Source organism: Camelina sativa, chromosome 18, assembly GCF_030686135.1.
Source record: "Camelina sativa cultivar CO46 ecotype springtype chromosome 18, ASM3068613v1".
NCBI lineage: Eukaryota > Viridiplantae > Streptophyta > Magnoliopsida > Brassicales > Brassicaceae > Camelina > Camelina sativa.
In genome coordinates, this window is record NC_141897.1 from 6,147,062 (window position 1) to 6,171,679 (window position 24,618).

Consider the following 24,618-nt stretch of genomic DNA (forward strand, 5'->3'; position numbering starts at 1 on the left):
AAATGAAACTCATTAGGATAAATTTTGTTACCTCATTAGGGTTCATGGGTTGGATTGAGTTGAATTGATCCATGAAACTTTACCCATTTTGACACCTCTACTTACAACATTCAGGACTCGACTCTTCACTGGTTTTTTTTGCCTTCGTGGTTGAAAATTCTGATGAGCTTTGTGTTCTTGTAACAAGTGATGTGTTAAATAGATTCTCAATCTCATGCATGCACTTGGGAGTTGATCTTCTTTACTGCATCGATATGTCTATGTAAGCTTTTGTTTATTTTTTTATGAACCTTTTGGTTGGGTTTGTAACGAGCTTTTGTGCATGTTGCTTCCAAAACACATGAGCGTGTCTGTTAAAATTAAACTTTACCGAATTGCTCCTTCCTTTGTTTTCAAGATCATATTTTATCATATTGTTGAAGATGATCGAGGAAGCGTTTTGGATCGAAGCTCAAGCGTGTTGGGAACCATTTGCGCCTTTTTGGCTATCTTTATTTTTTTCTGCTCTTTTCTCTTTCTTGCCTCTTCCATAATGCGTAGGTGTATTGCCTGCCTCTGCTTTTTAGTGGGTTTAGTTTGAGGGATTTGGTTTTCCTTCTTCTTCCCCCGAGGGTTTTTACTTTTCTTCATCTTCAGAGGGATTACACTCAGAGGGTTTTTCTTCTTCAAATCTTCTAGCCTCTTACAGCTTCTCTTTTTCTTCCAAGTGTTTGACTCTCAGGGCTTTTCATCTTCTTTGGAGTGATTTGACTCTGAGGGCTTACCCATTGGATCTTCTTTTCTTGAAAGGCTGGGATTTTTTCCGACGTTCTTTGGTTCTGGAAAACAGTATTTGGACACAATGCTGGTTCTGTATTAATGTGCGCATTATCAGGCTGGGCATTTATTGTTTTCAAGACAAGTCTGTGTGCTGCCTTCCCAAGCCTATCCCCGGAAATAGATCCTTCTGGATTATACCTACAGGATAAATAGAGAGAAAAAAAAGAATTGAGACATTTAAAAGCAATCCGTATATAAAGGCCTTCCAAAACTTTGCATATGACAACCAATTCATAATCTTCACCGCTTGGTTTTTATAATCCTTGCAGCAGCTCGTCTTTTGTCACCATCTTCATGCCATAGAAGACCTTCACTTTTCAAATCCACTAGATTTATAGTCTGTGAAGCCAATAAATGAAGAACACTATCTAATTAGTTCACCAAAAACAAGTGGGCTATAACTTTGGTCGTAGTAAAACCCAACAAAGCAGTTTCTTTATTCTTGAACACAACTTGAAACCAAAATCGGAAGCCTAGTAGAGCAAATGGTAAACTCAACAATACCTTTTTAGGGATTACCAAACTTGGAATTTGATGAGTGATCTCACTGCCTCTGATATCTTCTGGAAGTTTATATATGGCACAACTGAAAAAAAAAAAACAAGATTGTTAATCTGATGAAGATCAGGTTACAACAGGCATCTTCATAAAGCTCAAGCCGCAAGGGGGTGGCAAATGGGTGATTAAACCCAATCTTGCATTGAAGGCTTACATGACTTGATTGGCTAAAACATCTTCCATGCCCTCAACAGGGGAGCTGAAACATAGAGGCTGACTATCTCCACCACATGAAGATATGTAACCATTCATCCCATCACTGCATACATCAAGAAACATGTAACCATTCATGACATACTGCATACAAAAATTTTGATAGAGTCTTCCTCACAAAATTTTACCCAAAAGAAATAGAGATGTCATCCTTACTAAATTTGTCCCTTTTCTTATATACTCAAGATGGAAGATACCATTTTTAAAAGTAGACAAAAAATTACATCACCGTGAAACTACAACCATAACTACCTATTGAATATCAGACACAAACCTTAGTCCAGGGTCAATTTTCTCCATGATAGTTGCTCGTTCTTCACTGCTCAAGTTTTTGGTATGACTATTAAGAGAACGGATGAGTTCAGCAAGAGGATGAGATGCAACCACAAAGAGCATGTCAAATAGCACACTGTTTCTTCGAATTTCTTTGGTCTAGAAAAAACATATAGAAGAAAAACAAAGTTACATGTGATTGTACAATTTTGTCTTATAAATAAAACCATTACAAAAAAGTCAATATCTAAAACATAGATAGGAATAGGATGTACCGTCAGTGATTTCTCCACTAGTGCAACTGTCTCCAGAAGACGCCTTTCATCAAAAAAAGGCAGTTTTGCTATACCCTATACAAGGAAAGATAAGAAATATGAGACCGTAAAATATTACATCTAACTGATGATATTATGCAGATCATCAACACAGTCAAGTCTGCCTTAATCAGTTTGAAATGATAATCACACCTGCCACGAATAGCGTTTTCCATTCATATCAATCTCAAAATCTGCACACCCAAAAAGCTAAAATAAGAGGCATGGATTGCACAATACCACAATGAAAGGAACCAATCTGTAACAACTTCATACCGGCAGGATAAAAATCAGCTATAGCAGAGTCTGGATCTGTCATTAATGTCCTATAGCACTCTGGGAGAGCATGTGCACTGAGAACAGGAATACAGTGAGCAAGTCAGTGACAGCAGAGAGACATTATGAATGCTCAAATATACAGATAGAATACCTTGCAGATGGAAGAACAGACAAAAGCTGATTGAAAGGTTTAAACGGGGAACCTAGTTCCAACTTGATATCTAGCCTATCAAGGCCCTTGAGATCTGATGCGAAAGGTGCATAATAATATGGATAAAACCTGCAAAATAAATCTGGAATTAACCACAGAAAAACTAATGGGAGAAACGAAAGTGTGAATGAATTTGTCCGTTTCCACTAAGATTGCTGTAACTAAGGCCATCCTGTCCTCTAAAACTAAGCTTTTTTGAAAGTTAAATTACAACAGGCATAAAAGCATATAAACAGACGTACAAAAAATTTCAAACATCTTAGCTTGATTACTATAGGGTCTGTTTTAAGTAGAACACTGATTCGAATAAACAAAGATGCATAGCACAATTATAATTGAAGTCTTGCACTGAAATTTGATATTTTAATTAGCTCTAAAAGTAGCATGGTGTGTAAATTGAAATGAGCATTACAATCCTACAGGACAATATGGTAAATTCAGAGAGATACTGCTTCACAATATTAGTTGAAATGAACCACAAGAAAATAATCAATGTGAATAGTATAACATATATGTATTAGGATGACCAGAAACTGACCATTTCCAGGAACAAACACCATGATAATAATTATGCATTATCCAACAAAGACCTTCTGTATACTTCAAAACCTAGCAAAAGAATTAGAAGAAAGAAACAGTAAATTGATGCATTCAGAGTGACTTTAACATAATTTATATTCATCAAATTAAACACAATGGGAAACTCACAACATCTCTACGTATTTGTTCCATTTCCTCAACAGACTTAGCTGTGAATTTCTCTTCGTAGTATCTCTCCCTCCATCCTGATACACCTAGCCTAACCTGATAATACAACAGCCATGTGAACTTGCTAGCGTAATTAAATGATTGATTAGACGGAAATCAAAAAACAAACTCAATGACGATTAAGCACTCATGATACCATTGACGGAAACACAGCTGAAAAAAATTATATATATATATATATATATATATATGACCTTATCTTGTTCTCCATTTCCTGAGCTGAACACATCAGCTTTGTTCCGCAACAGTTTCTTAAGCTTAAACTTTAAGTCTTCTCCGTTATCTAGTTCCTGAAAACCACTGTGTACTTTAGTTCACTTTAAATGAGAAAGAAAAGCTCTAGTACCAAAAGAACATCACGCAAAAAAATTCAGACCTAACAGTTTTACCAAAATTTGAAATGGAGTACAACTATAGTTTACACTAAACCATATAATTAAACAAAAGAACTGCAGTTGTAATAATTTGTTAACATTTCTCCTCAGATACAAGATGACTTACTTCTGTTTTGATGTTATTTTCTGTTTCAACATTCGTCACACCAATGTTATCATCCGAAGACAGACGCAAATATTTTTTTGGTGGTGAGGAATGCAATGAATCAGACACTTCATCTACAGAATCTAATTGCACCAACTTGCCAGAGATTTGTCTGCTTGCTTGAGCACTGTTACGAGCTTTGTCACGACAAAACCTTTCTGATTGCCTCTGTAACAGAAATTATAACACTTGCACCAATGACAAACTAACTCATAAAAATGAAACATAATTTGTAGATTTGTATGTTTTCGTGGACAGCTGTATCAGAGGGGCTTAAATTCGTTAGCTAGTGCAGGGAAAATTTTAACCCATGGAAAAGAGAGGAATAAGGTATATTATATTCTTATAAAAAAAAATACAGGGTTGTTACTCTAAAACATTCACTTCACTTAAATATCCCTTAAATTTACAATTTATCTTAAATATCTCCCACTCAACTTGAAGTTATAACATTCCCTGGCCTAAAAATCCACTATGAGTTACTCATCACCTAGAGGATATACAGTTGTAAAATCAAACAACATTTTCTACATGTCAGAGTCTCAGAGAGAAGTGATTAAAGTCTGGTCAAACATGCAACAGATGAGCACATCCATAGCCTGATGTTATTTATAATCATGTCACCTTCAATAATTTTGGAGGCTAATGTTATTTATAATCTTGTCGCTTCTATCATAAATTCATAATATCTTAAAATGTACGTGAAATGCAGATAACTAAAGAAAACAAAATTACTGAAGGGACATTAACCTGATGTACTAGCTCTCTTTTCAGAAATATTTTATTTTCATACATCCCAACGGCCTGGATGAAACGCTCCACATTACTTAAGTTCAGCTGAAATTTAGTGAAAAAAAAGTTCACAAACTATATAATCCAACAGTTTTACAAACTAAACTAAGATAAAGAAATTCAATTTATGTACCTTGCTTGCATCGGTTAAGTATTTTTTTGTTGAACTGAAGCGACTCCTATACACAGACATCAGCAATTCTATAGCACCCTGCAAGACAACAAGAATAATAAGATTTTCCAAGTACGTTCATAGACTTTCAATGACAAAAAGATGAATTTTTTTTTATTTATAAGAACACAAACTATGAGTACATATGTACTAAGTTATTAAATACCAAAATAATACCAACTAGAAATGAAGATTTCTATGAAGTGATTTACTGGGTAGAAAGGTATGATATAGGAACATCTTCTATTTCTAAGAAATGCCATTTTTCAACAAATTTAAAAGAATTTAAGAGAATGCTACATGAACATACAAATGTAAGGACACACTATACATAAAACTACAAACCTCTCGTATTTCTAGTGTAGGCATATGTGGCAGGAAATCATTCCCAACGAAAAAACAGATGAAGATGAAGTCATCAATCAAGCGGTCCAAATTTTTTTTCGATCGCTTGTTAGGTTTCTGCATGTCGTGTTCCAAATACTCTCGAAGTATCCAAATATTGACAAACTGCCAAAAGATAAGAATACTTCATGATTCTGGTAAAGATATTAATGAGAACTTGACATACCATGCAATTTAGAATATATAGTATTGAAGTGTGTAACACTGAAAAGTACCTCATATGGCTTTTTCGCCGCAACATCTGGCTCCGTGTTATCAAGCATTTCTCCTGCCTTCCTCTTTATCTTGCCCTCACAATCTGCTGCTCGGTGCCCCATCTGACCACACAAGAAGCATTTGTCTTGCTCTCCAGGAAAGAAAACAACCTAGATAAAGTCACCAAGAAGAAAATACAGTTGAATTGGCATAAAAAGAACCGGAAAAAAAATCATCTTGATACTTGAAAGACTTGCATACAAATTTGTGACTTAAATCAAGTGTCCAAACATATTGAAGAAGGACATGTTGAATTATAAACAAGGTAGATTGGTCAGTGCTTGGCTAGGAATAAAACCCAAAGGAACAATTGTACAAACCTCACGAAGGATTGAAAAATGAATTTCGTGGGTGGCCAAAGACAGCATGATTAAATCAGCGTCCTGTTATTAAGAATAAAAAGTAGAATGGCCAAGCTTGCCCGATTAAGATCAGAACAATCTTGTTGCAAAATCAAACTAAAAGACATGGAAATCATAAGAATTAAAAGGAGCTTATATACCAAACCATATAGACAATGATGAGTGTTTGGGTTATAACTAGGATGGTTCTTATTACAACGTATGTATGACATGATCTTGTGTTCCCCCTCACCAGGAACATTAGCATCCGAGAGTATAACCTTCAGAATAAGTAAATAAGAGCAAAACTTGAAGTATGTTGTAAACAGCCAGAAGGAATATATCAGACACCCTAATTGATACCTTAATATTTTTCCATCCAGGATCAGAATTTAGTCTAATGTGAATGTAGTATCGCAACGCAAATGACAGAGTAGACATGAACTATGTTCCAAGAGTTATAACATTAGAGTCAAAAACTTGAGAATCCACTTTAGGAGGCAACTTCTTCCCTTCACTCTCAAACTCTTGCCGCAGCTGCTCTTCTTCAGCTGCCTAACACAGCAGGTAATAGATTCAAATATCTCAATGGTAAAAATACGCTTCGCAACAGAGTGACACAACAATTGATCGGTTAAAGCTCACTATTGATACAAACTAAGTGAAACAGAGTATAAAAAAAAGAGATGGCACATACTGCTTCAGCTGCATCTTTTGCTGCTCTAAACCGTCTAGCTCTCTGCTGATTCATTTTAGCCCTTGGAGCAACACCATCTGCAAATTACACAACACCAAACACAATGGAACAAATTTCACAAACACAAGTAAAACTAAAATCCAACTCATACAATGTAATGCCATAGATAAGAAAAAACTCACCGATAGCCATGAATAAGAGCTTCCGAGGTCGGACCATGACAAAAAGCCTATCAATGTAATCGAACATACATTGAAACACTTGCGTAAACGTAGTAGGAGAAGGCTTGTCTTCAGGATGGAAACATGGATGAATGATTCCGTTCATATCGAGATAGAGATTGTCATACTCGTAACCATTAGGATTAGGTTTGCTGGTATCGATTGGGATCGTGACGCCGCCATTAACCTCGAGTGGTTCTTCTTCAATGACTTCTTGTAGAATCAATGGATGCCTTTCGATTAACCATTTGTAGAACGACGGTACTCCCATCGGAAACAAATTTCCTGAAGAACTAGGTAGAGACTGTAAACCCCAACCCCAAACGTTGTAGCCACAAGACTTGGTGGTGCTGCGGCTGGAGTGAACGGGAACAACGCTCCTTTAGGTCAGTCAGGGGAGGAATTAAACAACTTGCTATTTTGCAAACCGAACCGGATTCATTCTTGGGTCCTGGTTCAAATTGGTTTTCAATAATTTCTCAATTTTCAAAAATATTAAATATAGAAATTTATAGGGTTTTGTAAAGAACCTCTAAATTATTATTTTTTGCCAATTTAACATTTAAACAATTTTTTATTGCACTTTTTATTTACAAGATAATCTACCATCTGAATTAACCTCACTCAGATGAGGCCCGTGTTATTACGCAGGTAAAAATTTGAACAAATTATTAACAATAATTAAGTAGTAATGTATATGTTTTTAGATTTTATCTTGAAACATTTTAATATTGAATATGAATCTCTCATATTTCATTTTAATACTCTCTCAGTTCTATTATATAAGAGTTTTAAGGTTTTTTTGCTCTAATTTATAACATTTTCTCAAATTTCTATGTATAATTTATATTAATATAACAATTTATGACTATTTAGACTATGCAGTATATTTTTCTGTTGGTTGAAGTTTTATAAATGATATAATATTTATTGTTTATTAATCTTTGTGCTTTTACCAAAAAACTCTTATAGGACAAGGAGTCCCATTTAAATATGAGGAATTTTCAAAAATACCATTATAATAAACCATATTTTAAGTTTAATTACATATTTCATCTTAATGCATAGAACTAAATATTTTATATCAAACATAATTAATACATCATATCAATTATGCTAGTTTGTTGGTGTGATTCCTCATTGTTAGATTGAGATCCTTCCATGGATTCTAACATGAGAAGTTGATTCTGCGTTTTATGAATGTTGATTCAAATTTATCATTTCATCAGTTCTTAATTAAGAGATTTGTGGTTCTACTGTATTAAAGGTATAAGAGCTCTACGATTCTCAGAATCTATGGAGGAAACAAGAGCTGCGACGAAGGTGACCGAAGCTGTGGATCGTGAAACGACGTTGAATTGGCGCTTAGACAAGCTGGAAGATACACTCGTGAAACAATATTTCGATATGGAGATGTATTTTGCTGCGATGGTCAAGATGATTCGATTAAACAGGTTTGAGAGAGTTGTTGATGATCCAATTGCTGATTTAAAGGAGTTGAAAGAGACGAACGATATTGTTGAGTATCATAAAGAGTTTTAGTTGCTTAGAAAAAGAGTGGATTTGACTGAAGATTGCTTGGTTAGAGTATATTTGGATGGTCTACAAACGGATACTCAACAGAACGTTTGAATGTTTCAGCCTCAAACGATTCAACAATGTTTCTCAATTGGAAGGTTATATGAGTATGCACACCCTAGAAGCAACATTGTTAAGAGTCCCCTTAAGATTGATAGTGAGCTAAAAGCTAAGGAGGATAAAGAAGAAGAAGTGTGTGAGGTTGCAATAGGATCGATTGGCTTAGAAGACAGTTTGGTACAAGGAGCAATCCTGGAGGAAGAATCAACTCCACAATTTCAGGTATCAATTCCAAACTCGGAACCTAGCCTTGGTTTTGGGACCGATAGTGAACTTAATGAATTGGTCGAGAATGATGATAAGGAAGATTTGGTAGACACTGATTTTGTGAGTTCGAGTGATAATGATCGATTTTCTGATGTTGAGAAAGTTTCTGGATTCAACGTAGCAGAGTGTGAAATGGATTTATTGACTCAACAGAATCAATTGGTTCAAGAAAAAGCAGATAATCATTTCACTTATTCAATCTTGGAACCTACTTGGTATCAGTAATTCAGTATATGTGTTCATCGCTCACACATCAGTCACAATTTGATCATCTAATTGTTGTGAGTTGTGCACGCCAAATGTTTGATTCAATGTCAGGGAGAGCAAAATTGTTGACAATGAGAGAAGGGAAACATGTTCCAACACTTGGTGGTTTAAATTCAAAGACATGGCACAATTAAGAGAACTGTTACAAGAAAAACTGGGGGTTAGCGAAGCCAATGCAACAAGAAATCAATTGATGTCACACATTGGACTTGTTGTTTATGAATTGTATTTTGATTGTGGAAGTGATATTTTGTGTGATCAGTACCTTGTCAGTTCAGTAGGTGTTGGAGATTTTCAGGAGACACAATGGTTCTTTAATGATGATGCATACATTCAGAAATCTCAGATTTTAATGGAGGAGGGTAGCAATTCTTATGCCTACCAAGATTTCAGTGGAGTAAGATACATATTACATCAACTGAATAAGCCGAGGTATGCTATAGAAGAACATGATGAGATGTTCAAAGTGGTCAGAAATGTTGGCATGAGAAGTATGCTATGTTTAACGTTTGGGATAAGAGAGAGTGAAGCTGTTCATGGACAAGAAGTTGTGTATGAGCAGATTTTAAGGGTGAGTGAGCAGCTGTTGCAACCCAATTTGTTCATTCAAGAAGCCATGAGAAACAAAAAGTTTAAATTTCCCAAGCGGTGGATGTTTAAGTACAAAACATATGTAAAGAGAGTTCAGTTCCTGCATTCTTTTGCTATGGTGGGTCCTCTGGCTGCAACCTGGGCTGTACATAGGATTAGGAAAAATGACGCTCATGATATTGATATCACTGTTGCAAACAAGCAGCTCAAGTACACAGCAAAAGAGAGAAGATGGCTAGCAAACATACATGATTGGTGGTATGGCTTTGTGCAAGTCGAGAAATCTTCAACTCCTACAGCTTTATTCATTCTTTATGTTCAAAGACTAAGAGTTTCAGGTCTACTAAACATGACGTTTTCACATGAAGAAAAACTGGGAGCAAAGAAGATAACAAAAGAGATAAAATCTAGGATGTTCAGATTCAGAAAAAAGAATAGTGGTGCAGGCCGTGAACAACAAACTGTGACTGCGCATATTAGAATGTATGAGTTTGAGCAGGCTATGAACCCCACTTCATTTTCGGTGGCCAAGTTGGAAATGCCTAAGGATCATGTTTCATTGCTAGTACAAGAGTTTCTGTATGGTGATGAGAAGTTCCAAATAAAGCATAAATGGAGAACTAAGTGTGCTCATCATCGGTTGTGGCACCGGTGGAAAAAGGGAAAGGGCTCCAAATCTTGGAAGTTTATATTCAAGCTTGACAAAAAGAACATACAACACCATCATAACCAGATCCGAGCTACATCACAAGTATTTTTTAAAAAGAACTTGAGAGGTTATCAAGTGGACAAAGTGCAGTGGCTGTTTCAACAACCTCTTATGATGCAAGAAGAACCTGCTTTGGAGACACTTCGGAGACATAAGCTACTGGTGTTTCTAATTAAGAGGTGGGATGTTCACAACAGAGTTTGGGATCCTGGTGGTTCAGCATCCAGTATCTCAACCATGTGGGATATCCATTCTCTCAACCATGTGGGCATGGTTGTTTGGGAGGGAAGGATTTGATATAGGAAAAGTAGACTAAAGCTAACGTGGAGGTTTAAGAGGATTTGATTGGAGGAAAAAGAGTAAATGACGTGGTGTTCGTTGGCAATTGAGAAAATCTGAAGAATAAAGAGTAGGAAGAGTTCGTTTGTGAGGATTATGTGAAAAATCTGGGAATTGTAATTCTTTTTCTTTTTGCTAGTTTTTTGGTGTGATTCCTCATTGTTAGATTGAGATCCTTCCATGGATTCTAACATGAGAAGTTGATTCTGCGTTTTATGAACATCGATTCAAATTTATCATTTCATCAGTTCTTAATTGAGAGATTTGTGGTTCTACTGTATTATTTTGCAAACCGAATCGGATTCATTCTTGGGTCGTGGTTCAAATTGGTTTTCAATAATTTCTCCATTTTCAAAAATATTAAATATAGAAATTTATAGGGTTTTGTGCAGAAAGAACCTCCAAATTATTATTATTATTATTTTTTTCAGCAAATTTGATTTTATTAATTATAGAATCTGTCAATATACAAAGGTTCCAACATCCAACTGGGTGGATTGATACAATCACTATAAAAATCAGTATTAAGGCATCCTAATTTTGCCAATCAATGTGCAACTTCATTAGTTGAACGATGTGTATAGGCAAAGGAAACCGATCTGAATTGGCTCGAACAGGAATGAATATCTTGAAGTAAGCTATATATGGAGATGTCCATCAAGGAACCATTGATAGCGTCAATCAGAAATTTGCAGTCACCCTCGAAGCATACATTATCAAAACTATGATGTAACGTTTGTTGCATTGCGAATAATAATGCTTCCGCTTCCGCTTCCATAGGTGATTGTGCAGCTCTAAGAACACCCGAACCCCACACAGACTCAAAGACCCGAAGAATCGCGTATAATCCAACCTCCAATAGTTTTATATGAGACTGTTGAAAAACTAGCATCAAAGTTGCATTTTACAGCAGGATAGTGAGAGTGCTTCCAATTATTTCGAAGTGTTTGTGGTGATGTAGGGAGGGTTCCTTCGTTGTTACTTGTGGCATTGATCCATTCACAAACATCACCCTTTGCTTGACTGCAATTTTGTTGAGGATCTTCAAGTGTATTGTTAAAAACATAGTTGTTACGCGATTTCCAAATACTCCATATAATCCAGAAGGATAAGAGGTTCATTTCCTGTGAACACGTGTTATCATTGTACATATCTATCAAAAGAGAGATGTTAGCTTCCGTTTCAGTTAAGTGAAAGGGAGAGGGAAAAGGAATATTTGCAGAATTCCAAACTAATTGCGACGAAGGGCAGATGAAGAGAGCGTGATTGATTGTCTCTTCCAAGCTTTTACAACGTCGACATTTTTTATCAATAGATACGCCACCGAGTAACAACCTTGTTGCTGTTCCCACTGATCGAGATAGAACATTCCATAGAAAGTATTTTATTTTAGGTATAATCTTCAAACGCCAAATCTTTTTCTTCAATTCAATGGAGCCATGTGGTACGATTGGTACAAGAGCATTCTCAAATGGGTCATGAGTGGCCAACCAGTATCCAGAGTGAAGTGTATATTGTCCTGATCTGTTATAGTGCCAGATTAACTTAGCTTCCAGGAACGAGTTGTGGACGTAGAGCTTGGTTATGCCCTCGAAGTCATCCGGTATGATAGTATCTTCAATAGCTTGTAAATTCCATTCAGAAGTTTGTCCATTAATTTGGATAAAATTCGATATCAGACCATGTCTATTGGCTTTGACAGAGGAAACAAGACGAGGAGGGTGAGCAGCAATAACATTATCCACATTAACACGAATATTGGAGGCATTTCTAACTATAAATCTGGTTCCTTTTTTAAGTAAATTGAGACCTGTAAGTATTGATGACCACCCAAAAGATTGCAATTTTTTTGGTCTGGCATCAAGTATAGAATCATCTGGGAAATATCTAGCTTTCATAACCTTGGCAAACAAGGTATTTGGATATTTGATAATCCGCTAAGCTTGTTTAGCTAATAAGGAATCATTGAACTTTGCTAAGTCTCAGAAGCCTAGACCACCCTCTTTCTTTGAATATTGAAGTCGTTTCCAAGCTATCATGGTATACCTCTCGTAGTTGTGCTCTTTTTCCACCAAAACCTCATTAAAATTGTCTCCAATTCAGCAATAAGACCAAGTGGTAATTTAAAACAAGACATAGCATAAACCGGCATGGCTGCAGCCACTGACTTCAATAGCACTTCTTTACCAGCTGGCGAAAGGAATTTAGCACTCCAATTAGAAGTTCGTTGTCGAACACGTTCTACAAGGTAAGCAAACATTTCTTTCTTCTTCCTACCAAACTGTTCAGGTAGACCAAGATATTTACCCCCTCCTCCTTGATTTGATATGTGCAATATTATTTTCATTGCGTTTTGACGTTGTCCATAGACACGAGAGTCAAAGGTGATTAGAGATTTTTAAGTATTGATCTTTTGACCCGAGTTATACTCTTATACATCAAAAGCATCTTTTAAAGCTTGACAGTTTCGATTATTTGCTCGACAAAAGAATAAGCTGTCATCAGCAAACTGTAAGTGTGTTATGTTTGGAACACCATTTCCAATTTTGATTCCTTATAGGTGACCAGATGAGACTTCAGATTTGATTAGGTGATTCAGAATATCAGCACACAAAATAAAAAGATAAGGTGATGAAGGGTCACCTTGTCTAATTCCACGTTCTGGAAGGACCTTTCCTGTTGGAGTGCCATTAACTAAAACAGCATACTCAACTGATTTGACAGTAGCCATAATCCATTTGATCCATTTTGGTGATAAAACAAAGAGATTCATGGTAGTCTCCAAGAAATCTCATTTGACTCTATCGTATGCTTTGCTAACATCAGTCTTGAACGCCATATATGTTTGTGAAAACCTCTTTCTGGCCTTTAGAGAATGAATTAACTCGTGAGCTATTAAGATATTATCCGTGACCATACGACCATGGATGAATGCGGCTTGAGAATCAGAGACAATAACGTCTAGATGACATTTCAGATGGCTCACCAAACATTTAGAGATAATCTTGTAGATAACATTACATACACTAGTAAAAAAACATGTATAGCCACCAATATATTCGTGGCTGAGCCTAAATATTTGTGGCTATAAGGCTAAAAAGTCACGAATTGTCACTAAAAAATCGTAGATATAGCTTTGTAACTAAATTGTTGTGTTGCTTGCTTTTTCGTGGCTTTCGAGTCACGAATTTGTCACTCACTATTAGTGGCTAAATTTAGCTACGTAAACATCACAATCGCTTCGTGGCTAATTTAGCTACGTAAAAATCACCACCGTTTCGTGTCTAGATTAGCTACGTATTGATCACGTTTATTCGTGGCTAGTTCTAGCTATGAAACAATTACTTTTAATTTGTGGCATACTATAGCTACGAAATTGTCACAGTGCTTAGTGACTATATTAGCCACGTTTTGATCACCATATAATTTAGTGTAAATATAGCCATGAGTTAAAGAGTAACATGTCAGTAGCTTAGCTATTAAGCCATGATTTATGTTGGTGGCTTATTGTAACAAAGGTACAAATATAATTTGTTTTGTGGCTGATTATTTGCCAAAAATATACAATAATAGTAATTACTAAAACCAAAAACCTGTAATGAAAAGCCAAAATCACAAAACATGAAATCCAAATAACCATATTTTACATTACCATAATTAGTTTGCTGTTTACATATTACCAAAAAGAATGGCTAAATAGCACATTAAGTAGTCTTATCTTACATTTTACCAAAAGACTTGCTAAACAAAAGTCTATCCTGTTAGAAAGTTCAACAAAAAAACTTAACCATCATTGACCGAAACTTAAACACCAAATAATGCACACCAAGCATCTAAGTTGCCTTGGTGTGAAGATGTAGCTGAAGCAGGAGTTGTAGAAGCTGGAGCAGGAGCAGTTGTTGTAGAAGCTAGAGCAGGAGAAGCTGTTGTAGTAGCTGGAGCATGAGCAGCCACAGAAGTTGTAGTATGACAACCCGTCCCGCAGACCCTACTAGCCCACCGCTAGCCGCCCGAACGGACCCCAAGCTGATCCTGCAGGGCATCGATCCTAACCCCTCACCGTGGTAAATGGAACTACTCATCCAAATCCACAGTAGGTTATTGGTGCCCAAGCGTTCCTCGAACCCTGGTCCTCACCCTTTAACAACCTTCCCACAGGACAAGCTGTCACCAAATTGTAATACCCGAACTCGATACCCGGAACTGGTCAACGGGTTGACTCCCTGGCCGGCCCAAAACGCTCTTTAAATGCAAAACCACCAGCTAACAATGCAAACGAACTCTTAACTTAGCCAACCTGCAAAAGAGAGAGGAATGAGCAATTGATAATTACTCAATGAGGGAAAGCCTCAGGGCTCCCGAAGTCTCCACACCCAAACACGCTTAGACAATCACCAAGTCTAAACCTAAGCCAAGCAGTAATCACTGTGTCCTAAAACCTGTGACACACAAACATACACACACATCACACAAATGAGACTACGTCCCATGATACCACGTGTCAAGACATGCCAACCCGTGCATTACCGGATTCCTCATGCTTTCGCACTTCTTCCTACACATTGTGCATTACTGGATTCCTCATGCTTTCGCACTTCTTCCTACACATTTTCACTTGCGTATCCAGATTCCTCGTGCTTCTTGCACTTCTTCCACGCACAACAACGCGTTGGCTCGTCAGCCAATCCTGATCTACCCGCATTCTGCGCCCGTAGACCACTACACAACTACAAGGATCTCTCCTTGCAGGACTCTCTGCGGCTCACCCGCATCTATGTGCCCTTGGCACCTATCTCCCCACACACAAGCACTTATTTTGCCACAACAAAACATGCATTAACACAATCATCAAACAACACGCATAAAATATCCATTTTAGTTCAATATCCAACTCTAAGATACTAATTCTCTTTCTTATACTTTATAAAAATATATATTTATATACTTATAAATATTAATACACTCAACAAGCAAATACGGTTACTTATAATATATGCAACTCGTAGGTATACTCAGCTTAACCTTAGACTAAGCAACTATCCAAACACATCTGAATATGTAGAAGAGACCAACTAGTCCTCACCCTTTATCAACCTTCCCACAGGACAAGTTGCCACCAATTGAACTGAAACGACCTGATCCGTTTTTTTTTTAATAAATAATAAATAATAAATAATAATAATAAATACACTACAACTAGTGGTCTCATACTCACTAGCCACATAACCACAAACACACAACAGCCGATAACATAACCAAAAAACCAATATCAAATAATATCCAATAATAAGATAACCAATATCCAAAACATAACAATTCCAATATCAAACAAAGAGAAACAAAGAACCAGGAACCTAACAAGTTCTAAATACCCAACTCTAGCAACATAACAATGCCAGACAACATCCAATCGGGTCCCTAGAACATCCTCCTCTTCATTGCCCTGATTCCACGATCACACTTTGCCTTTACCTGCACCACAAACACAAATTGAGATGCATGAGTATTTGATAAACACTCATTGAGGCAATCCTCCCATCTACTGGGCTATACACACAAGCAATAAGATCTCTCATGCCACAAACAACAACAATAAAACAAACCAGGAACAAGCACAAAGCGACCCGACACAAATCGGTTCCTTTCAGAAGGGTGTCGATCGATACCCGAAGGTGTCGACCGACACTAGACATCTGGTGTCGACCGACACCACTTGGGTGTCTACCGACACCTGCTAGACACTCCCAAAACCCTAACGGTGTCGACCGACACTCGCTAAGTCCCCGAGTCGTCCTCGCGTTGGTGTCGACCGACACCACTGCCGAGAAGTGATTTCCTTCGAACATAACCTCCGAAACTCGCCTCCAAACTTCTCCTTTTCGTCCCACACGATCCCAGGAACGAATCGTAGCCTCAGGAGCTACGAAAAACTCACAAACAACCAAAAGAAACAACTAAACAACACACAATATCACAGAAACAAAGATCTTAGCTTAGATAAGCCATGGTCATGCATTCACCTTAGCCAAACAATGAGATCTAAGCCCAAAAGACGAAGCTACTACCACAACAACCTTCCCACCACGTTCCTAGCCCTGGATCTTCACTCCCACAGCAAGATCTCACCCAAAAGGCCTTGAAATCTCACAAAAACTCTCAAGAACTTTTAGAAACTGTTTTCTCCTCTTTCTCTCTCTCTACAGCAGCGACAACCCACAAAAACACGACCTAGGTCGTTTTCTCACTTTAATATCTCGGTTCTATGGTTTTCCCTAAACCAAAGCGACCAAAATCGACAATTAAATCAATCTGGCCGAACAAGAAATAAGTGGTGTCGACCGACACCACCATGGTGTCGATCGACACCCTCCCCCAAAATGCACAGTTTTGGTTTGCGGGTGTTACATGTAGCAGGAGCAGGAGCAGCAGCAGAGGGTTGTCTAATTCCTAGAGACTGTATGATCAGGTTAAGTGCTTGTCGTGATGCAACCATCTCTTCCATAATCGTTCCCAAGTTAGTATTCATTTCTCCAACATTGGTGTTTAGTGTCTTGAATTTTGTCTCCAAACTTGAGATGCGCTCTTCCATGTCCAGGTTGCGAGAAATAGAAGCAGCTACTTTCTCAGATGGATTGATTTCCCGGTATTGAACACTGCCGATTCCATATACATACCCATTTTTAGACTGCCCACGCTTTGAGAGAAACAAAACAAATATCAAACATATATTCAAAAACAAACATATAAAGATATAATGCAAACAAACAAACTTAATCAAACAAACCGTATACAAAAAGAGAGCAAGACATTTCACTAATATATACATACCATATATAGAGCATGAGGCATTAAGAATGATAAAAGATTTTTTAAGAGAGTATCTTCAGATATTCTTTGTTCAATAGAATGCGAGAAGGAAAAGCACCAGATGTGGCAGTTTGGCTGTGCGGAGAACCATCTTCAGTTGTGATCTATGAAACAACTTCCTCTACTTCGTTGACAAGACACTCAGCACAATGGTCGATGAAAGTTCCATCTTTGCGTGTGTGTGTCTTCCGCACAAGATCAGTGTAGGCTGGTGGTTCATCTGATCCAGACTCAATCATATACACAAAGAAAGTTGAAATATTAGTGTATATATGAAAGTAAATAATAACAGATGAGAAGTATAACACTTACCATCTCATGCTCAATCTGCAAAAAACACTTAGGACCTGCACAATGCTTGTGAATCCCTTTGCCATTAGGATTAGATAAGCGGCTTGCAGCAGCATTCTTGCTCTTCTTCTTTGCTGGTTATGTTCCCAAATACTCCATTAGAGTGTCCCAATCAGCCTCACCAATGTACTTGGGTTTCTTATTTGCCCTCTTCTTTGTGCTGATGCAATCACAAACTGAAGTCATTGTGTGCTGCTTCCAATGGTAGAAGACAGTGTCATGAAAACGAGGTTCCCAGTAATAGTGTTGCTAAAAAAAAAGGGAGAAGAGAGATCAGTAGTTTGTAAGTTAGTTGGAAAATATTGTTGACTTCAGGTATAGAAACATTAATTACCACAAAAGTTTGCCACAAAATATTTTTCCTCTCATCAGGAACCTCTGACCAGTTCCTCCATGGTCCCAAAAAATTTGCTTTCCATGTTGTTCGAACAAACTTGTAGACAGAAGGGTAAACACCAAACCTGAGAGAAGAGAGAGTAAAATTAGAACAAAGCCCATGAACAAACAAACACTATTGGAGCAAATCCCAGATAAATGACAACACTTAAAGCAAATTATAAGTGTCGGAACAGGTAATGGATCATCAATATCTCTTCTATCAGCCCATAATAATTTGTGTCAGTGGTTCCACGAACATAAACATCGTAATTTTGGGTTTATTTATCTTGGGCATGGTTATGTGTGTGGAAACAATATCCACGTGAGTTTGTAACTGAGAATTAATATGTATATAGTAATAATTAACTTTTTAATAATTAACATTCATTAAAAATTAAACTTACATAGTCTTTACACCATTCTCCAAAATGCTTGTCTTTTGCTTTTTCCATGTCCTTAATAGTCATTCTTGGGGTGTGCTCCCTCATATAATCTTCAAACATCTTATAATTATATATAATTTAAATTATAAATTTAATGTAAAATTGTATATCAAGTAATAAAAGTTTTCATACCGTTTATAAGGCTCAAATTTATCACAGTTGAGCAACATAAATGTTTGGAGCACTGTGTAGTCATGATCATTAAGTCATCCACTTGAGGATTTCCCACTAACACGACCCTCATGGTAGAACAAGGTAGGCACATCTGGATAAAAATATGTAAATCAAATTTCTCCTTGAGCAACGTCGTCCCTAGCTTCTGGATGTCCAAAAATATTTGCAGATGCATATGTGATAACTCTATAATTTATATGTTTTTAGCATCTTTTTTTGTCCATATTTTGCATTGTTCATACCTCTAACTTAGCATTTTTAGGTCATTAACTGTAGGAATTCACTTTTAGACCATTTAGGGTGTTGCATTGCTGCATTTGCATATTTTGGATGAAAACAGGTGCTAAAGAGCCAAAAATGGGGAAAAACAAGGACAATCCGAGCATGTACCCGGAGGAGCCATCGAGCTGCAAGAACAAGTCCGAACCCCAACACGATCGAGGAGGATCCGAGAGCATGAAGAACAACCCAAAGATCCACCCGAGGAGTAACCCGACTTCACCCTCGTGTACCCCATCGAGTAGACCATCGGGCAGGTCTGGGAAGCTAGGTCAAAAAGGTTTCCATATATAAACCCCCTCCTCTCCTAGCTCGCAGGGGAGCACGCCGCAGACCCTCAAACCAGAGAGCGAGAGCTGCTGTGAGAGAACTGAGTGACTCAAACATTTTCCTTTTCGTTTTGCATTTTTATTTCATAGTTTTATAGTTTTCTTAGATTTCTATCTTGTACTCTTTCTACTCTACTCTATCTTTTAATACAATGCAAGTTTCATTCATTTTCGTTATTTTGTTCCTTGTTATCATGTCCGAGTAGTGTAGTAAAGTTTCTAGGGATGGGATAGATGATTTTGTGTTCTTGATCGGTTAGGATGCCTTAGTTTGATTGTAAATGATTGATAGATTTCCTTCTAGGTTGGTGTTCTTAATGCTGTCAACAGACAGAGAGGTTGAGATTAGATCTAGGGCGTTTCAGCGACCGAGAGGTGTAGATGAGATGCGTGAATTAGCCAATGCTAGAGGTTTACTTGACTTTGAGTAAGGGATTAGATGAGTTTGAGTTTACTGACAATAATGAATCGTTCTTAATGCCTTCTTGTTTATATTGCTAGTGCGAGAGTGTGGTAAGTGATCAAGGTTGATTGTTGCTAGTGCGAGAGTGTAGTGACAAGGTTTTAGAGATTCATTGTCTAGGAAATAATTGCTTGAGACATGTAAGGCATCTGTACTGGTCTAGAATACTTAGGATTCGATTACCCCATCCTTAGGAGCTTTCATATTTTATTTGTTTACATTTTCTTTACTTACTCGACCACTTACCCGATCAGGTACACGATAACCTGCATCGAGTAATACCTCGAGCTGTTCATATCTCATTTGCTTACTCGATCATCCCACTCGATCTTGTACTCGACTGCTTGCATCGAGTGCTTAGGTCGTGTGGTTTCTTTGTTAGAACAAAAACCCTATCTGCTTGGATTGACTTGTATTGTCCTGATTATATCATTCCTGCTAGCAATAGACAACCATTTGGATTGATAACCCTTTGTACTACAACTGCATAGGGAATTGATACCCTGGGTGAAAATCCAACTATCAATCTGCTATCTCATCATTTACACATTGTGCAACAATCGAACCTGCAATATGTGCTTTGTTCTTAACTTTCTTTTTGAGATGGTACATGTATCTCTCGAACGTATACATCCACCGATATTGGACTGGACCTCCTAAAGCAGCTTCATCTGGTAGGTGCACGGGGAGATGTTCCATAACATCAAAGAACGACAGTGGAAATATTTTCTCCAAATTGCAAAGTTTTACAACGATATTTTCTCTTTGCAAAGCAACATCATCAATGTGTAAAGTCTTTGCTGAGATATCCCGAAAAAGAGTGCAATTTCTACACAAATATAAATATACAACATTAAGTTATCAATGTAAGCATAAAAATATGTTAAAAGTAAAAGATCAATAAATTACCTGAAATTGCCGTGTGAACGGGTTGTGGGAGAAGTTCTTCAAAAGCAAAAGGGAGAAGTCGTTGCATAATGACGTGACAATCATGACTTTTTAAGCCTGAGAACTTTCAATGAGTTTTGTCGACGCAACAACTGAACTTTGATGCGTAACCATCTGGAAATCATATCTCATTTTTCATCCATAGGAGAAATTTCCTTTTCTTTTCATTTGACAACCTATATATTGGTACCGGCATTGTCCCATCGGGGCGAAGATTTAATGTATGTCTTCTACATAAGGCAGCAAGATCCATCCTTGATTTAATGTTATCTTTCGTCTTCCCATTTAAAACCGTGTTGATGAGATTATCAAAAAAGTTCTTCTCGATATGCATGAAGTCAAGGTTATGACGAAGAAGAAGATTTTCCTAGTAAGGCAACTCCCAAAATATACTCTTTTTAACCCAATTATGATGAACCCCATATCCATCGATGGTTCGAGCAGGCTGTTGGTGTTTGTTCCCTCCACAATTGACTGTTCTAAACAACCCCATAATATTGTTTATTCTTTCGTGAAGAATCTCCTCTCCATTTAACCATGGTGGATGATCATCTAGTACTTCTTTCCCCTGTCAAAAGGCCTGAACATTACGCCTGTATGGATGATCTTGCGGTAAAAACATTTTGTGGCAGTCAAACCAACTATGTTTCCTTCCATTTGTTAACCAAAATGATTTTGTCTCATCTAGACAATATGGACAAGATAAATGACCATGCGTCGTCCAACCAGACAACATGCCATATGCTGGGAAGTAGCTGATTGTCCACATCAACGCAGCTTGCATCGTGAATTTGGACTTTCTTGATACATCATATGCTTCCATACCGTCAATCCGTAGGCTTTTCAATTCTTCGATCAACGGTTGAAGATAAATATCTAGACTTTTTTTGGATGCTTTGGCCCCGGAACGAGTACCGATAGAAAAACAAATTCATTTTTCATGCACATATTGGGTGGCAAATTATAGGGAGTTACGATAACAGGCCATATTAAATGTGCCTCCCCATTAATACCAACAGGATTAAATCCATCCGTTGATAAGCCAAGATAAATATTGCGACTCTCGGCAGCAAAATTAGGATATACCTCATTAAAATGTTTCCATGCTACTCCGTCAGATGGGTGCTGCATTTCTCCTTCGGTAGACATATTTTCAGCATTCCATCGCATAGCCGTTGCAGTCGCCTCTAACTGGTATAACCTCTTCAACCGATCTGTAATCGGTATATAAAACATTCTCTACTTAGGTCTATTTTTCCCTTTCCCATTGTTCGGGTGGTATCTATCTTTATTACAGAACCAACACTGCATTAGATCTCGATCGTCTCCTTTCCAAAAGATCATGCAATTATCCTCGCAAACATCAATCTTATATACTGGTAGCCCAAGCTCTCTTGCCAGCTTCTTTGTCTCGTAGTATGATGCATGAGCTTTATTTGGTGTGGGTAAACAGCTTTGAAAGTATGTGATAACTCATCAACGCATGCTTCCACCATATTGTAATCAGATTTTTCTTTCAACATACGGGAAGCCAGGTACAACTGAGAAATTCCTTATGGACATCCATCGTAAAGAGGCTCTTTAGCGGCTTCAAAAGCTTCAAAAACACTATCAACATATGCATCTTCATGTGTTGCTTCCATTGTATTCTCCAACACATGTGGAGACGCCGCTTCAGGTGCAATGTTAACATTTGCGTATGGAAAATACTCATAAGTATTTCCTGGAGCTTGAAAATTTGTAGCATTTGGTGGCAACATTGCTTCTTCACTGGTAAAATGACTTGCCCTCGAAGATTCTCCAACATGATAATATTGATCTCCATGGTTCAGCCAAATATAATAATTTCCTTTAAACCCCACCCGATAAAGATGTCTAGTGACCGTTCTTGCATCACGCTACTTTCTATTCTTACACCGAGCACAAGGACACAACAAAGTGTTGGTTTCCCGATAAAATGCTTGTTTACAAGCAAATTCGATAAAAACATCAATCCCGCCATAAATGTTTCTATAGTACAATTTCTGCCTGGATCAATACTTTGATCCATCCACTCTCGATTTTGAAAATAATAAGACATGAAACTTTTGAAAAGAAAAACAAAACTCTCTCCCGATTTTTTTGGTTCTTACTTACTTAATGGATATGGAAACTGAAGCGAGAAACGTTTTGCTTTTATAGAAAACCTTAGCCACGACCTAGCCACGAATATAAATCGTGACAATATTTTGAAGATATTCTCACCACTATTGCTTCTGCAAACTCTCAATCTTGTCGGACTAATTTGATTAGACGGCTCATTCGGTGGGATGGCCACAAAAATGTCAAAATTATTTAGTGGCTATACAACCATATCACTTTAACTCTGATGGGATGTATAATTTGGTGGAGATGTCACAAATTTGTCACGATCGATATTAGTGGCAACGATAATTCGGTGGGTTAGTCACGAATGGGCCACGAATGTACTCCGTGATAGTGAGCTAGTCACGAGTTAGCTACAAACAATATCGTGGTTATAGTCTTCTTACTTTTCTGTGGTACAGTGTGATGTGATGGATAGTTCGGTGGAATAACCACAAAATAGCCACGAAATTGATCGTGTCTATCTAGCCACGAATGTATTCCTGACATATTAGTGACAAATATAGTCACACTGATGGTTCGTGATTATTTCGTAGCCAATTTTGTCACGAAGGTGCTACGAATTGAATTCGTGGCCTGTTCGTGACAAATAATTTTTTAGTCACGATGCTTGGTGACAAAAACGTGGCTATACGATTTTTTTTTTACTAGTGATAGTCCAATAGGACGGTAGTCGGAAAGTGTTAACGGCTCTGGAATCTTTGGTATCATACAAATATTCGTGTTGTTGAGTCCAAGTCTCATTACTGAAGTTTGAAAAAATTGTTTTACTTCTTTGGTGATGTCTTTATAGAAATGAGTCGTTAATCCATCAGGACCTGGTGCTTTGTCATCGCCGATCTGTGAGAGAGCTTTAAATATTTCCTCATTTGTGAAATCTTTAGTCAGTTCTTCATTTATCTCATTTGTAACTATTGGACAAAAATCAGCAAAATCCATTGGCAAAACTTGATGATGATTGGAAGCATACATGGTTTGAAAATAATCTGCAGCATGTGTCCCAATTGCAGACTCCCCATTAATAATATTACCATGGTCATCTTTTATAGAGGTGATGAAATTTTGAGCAAACCGGTTTTTTGTACAAGCATGGAAAATTTTTGTCTTTCTATCCCCAACTTGTAACCAAAGGTTCTTACTCTTTTGTTTTCAATATATCTCCTCATCTTTGTATGACGATGCCAATTCCTATCATAGACGAGGGATTAAGTCGCTATCAGATCTTTGTAGACTAGTCATTGCTCGGTTTAAACGAAACTGAAGAACATCAATCTACTTAGCTGAGTTTAAATTGTTTCGGCGTTTACACCGGGCCATATAGCGACGAAAATGGCTTATTTGGTCTAGAATTGTGTGATGTCGTACATGTTTGCCAAAATTCCATCCTTCTTTGACATAGTGTTTAAAGCTTGCAACACCTATCAGTCTCTTATCGAAACGAAATGGTTTTTGTTTGGTGTGGTTAAGTATGCCTAAGCGAAGCAATATTGGTCTGTGGTCAGAAACATTAAAGTCAAGAAAAGAATACCGAAATAGATCTGGAAAGGTTGCAAACCACTCTGAATTCACAAG

The 24,618-nt window shown here is 37.4% G+C and overlaps 2 pseudogenes across 1 annotated transcript; both read right to left on the bottom strand.

The window, feature by feature from the left end:
• Positions 1–255: 255 nt before the first annotated feature.
• LOC104760717 (5'-3' exoribonuclease 2-like) lies at positions 256–7,267 on the bottom strand (annotated as a pseudogene). The gene is made up of 22 exons (XR_015588933.1): positions 6,820–7,267; positions 6,638–6,714; positions 6,304–6,495; positions 6,102–6,221; positions 5,920–5,982; positions 5,560–5,709; positions 5,285–5,449; positions 4,901–4,978; positions 4,726–4,812; positions 3,937–4,143; positions 3,630–3,725; positions 3,376–3,471; positions 3,206–3,276; positions 2,608–2,736; positions 2,454–2,530; positions 2,331–2,371; positions 2,139–2,213; positions 1,865–2,022; positions 1,532–1,636; positions 1,324–1,405; positions 1,064–1,158; positions 256–957 (listed from the first exon to the last, which is right to left on the bottom strand). The product of XR_015588933.1 is annotated as a 5'-3' exoribonuclease 2-like (transcript).
• A 7,155-nt stretch (positions 7,268–14,422) lies between these two features.
• On the bottom strand, positions 14,423–22,981 carry LOC147921600 (uncharacterized; annotated as a pseudogene).
• Positions 22,982–24,618: the final 1,637 nt, after the last annotated feature.